Below are 1854 nucleotides of genomic sequence, written 5' to 3'. Positions count from 1 at the left end.
GAGAGAGAGAGAGAGAGAGAGAGAGAGAGAGAGAGAGAGAGAGAGAGACAGAGAGAGAGAGAGAGAGAGAGAGAGAGATTGTTAGAACTTGTCAACGCGTTGGCTTGCAACTATCTATTTATAAATGGTTGAACCATTTTGAGTTTCTTAGTAAAAGTGGTTTGTAGTTTAGATTGGAATAGGCAGATCGAAATTATATTCTTTAGAGGCGGGATATGGTTCATTGCCTTTGCTTGCCTAAGGTGTCTCTCTATCCACCCCCCCCCCCCCACCCTACTCCCCCTCTATCTCTCTCTCTCTCTCTCTCTCTCTCTCTCTCTCTCTCTCTCTCTCTCTCTCTCTCTCTCTCTCTCTCTCTCTCTCTCTCTCTCCATACATCAATCCCTATGTCTATCCTTGATCCCTCTTCCTCTTTATAAATTTCAGGCATCACGGTAAAAGATGAATGTCAGGAAGCAGATTATGAATCTTTTTTCTTACTTTCTTACACTCTCTTTGGTGAGAATATTATGGCTTATTTTCGATAACGCATACATATAACATACATACGTTTACCAATTTAAAGGAAAAATGTAGCGGGTTTCCTGTGATGACTACGGGTCAGAATTACCAAATGTTTGACATTTAATAGCCGATGATTAATTAATCAATGTGCCCCAGGGGTGTCGTGAAACAAACCAAACAAACACACTTATTTTACCAATTTAAAGACTTGTTATTTGCTGTTCCTATATGCCATACGAAAGATATACTGTTCAGTGCGAAAAAATACGTGACCCGTGGCTTCAAACAAACAACTGAACGTCTGTTTATACCGATAATATAATGCATATAGTACAGAAGCATGTACAGACATGTTTTATTTCACAATTTTACCGTTTCCGTGAGCAGTATGTCCAGACATGTTGAATGCATTTTCGCGTACAATATCTAAACTCCAAAACAAAAAGTCTTCTAAATAACAATATATTTCCCATTCTCAACTTAAAAAAGTATATTCAAAAACAGTTTTTAAAAAATCAAAACAACATATTAGAAATAAAAGATATAACGTTTCTTTCCTGACTTGACTTGACCTGACTAGGTATTTTACGTGTCCATATACCTCTATGGTTTCGAACACGCCTATCCCGAGTCCGGCGTCCGATAAGACCGGGGGTCTGACTCGGGACTTCTTTGCTGACCAAAACTAATGTAAACGTAGTTGCGTCCAAACAAGCTGTATGTTTTGTCAATGACATATAGTAAATATAGAATACATAGAGACTATCACCAGAGAGTTTTTCGGTATCGTCAATATCATATAATTAGGAATAAAAATTGTATTATGCACGAGGAATATATTAGGAATAAAAATTGTATTATACACGAGGGTAATAATCTATTTATCATATGAGCTCAAGCTTAATACAACGTGTTTTTTTAAACTGTACACACAACTTTAATTCCAGTCCGCCAATACTAGATATTCAAATGAAATAAGAATATGTGGCGCGGTGTATTTTTGAATGGAAATGACGTCAAACTCGAATGACGTCATTTTGGATGCCCTTACATCAAAATAAAGTTATGCCTAACGTGTTTTGTTTTCTGAACGCTGGACAGCTTTCAGTTTCAAATTGCCATTGAAATGTTTTTATTTGATGACTATGAATGCATACGTCAATCATGGAGTGTCACCCAAGTACGTTTTCTTCAATGGCAATAAACCTAGTGCCGAGACCTCGACTAATTTACATCTAATTTGCAAAGTTATCAAATTCTTAAAGTATGTGATCTGAAAAATATCACTTACTTTGATTGCACTGAAAATGTAATAGTTTATATGATAAAATAACATACATCAACTCTTTT

This window comes from Gigantopelta aegis, chromosome 15 (assembly GCF_016097555.1).
Source record: "Gigantopelta aegis isolate Gae_Host chromosome 15, Gae_host_genome, whole genome shotgun sequence".
In the NCBI taxonomy this organism is placed as follows: domain Eukaryota; kingdom Metazoa; phylum Mollusca; class Gastropoda; order Neomphalida; family Peltospiridae; genus Gigantopelta; species Gigantopelta aegis.
Note: the sequence above shows the minus strand (reverse complement) of the source record.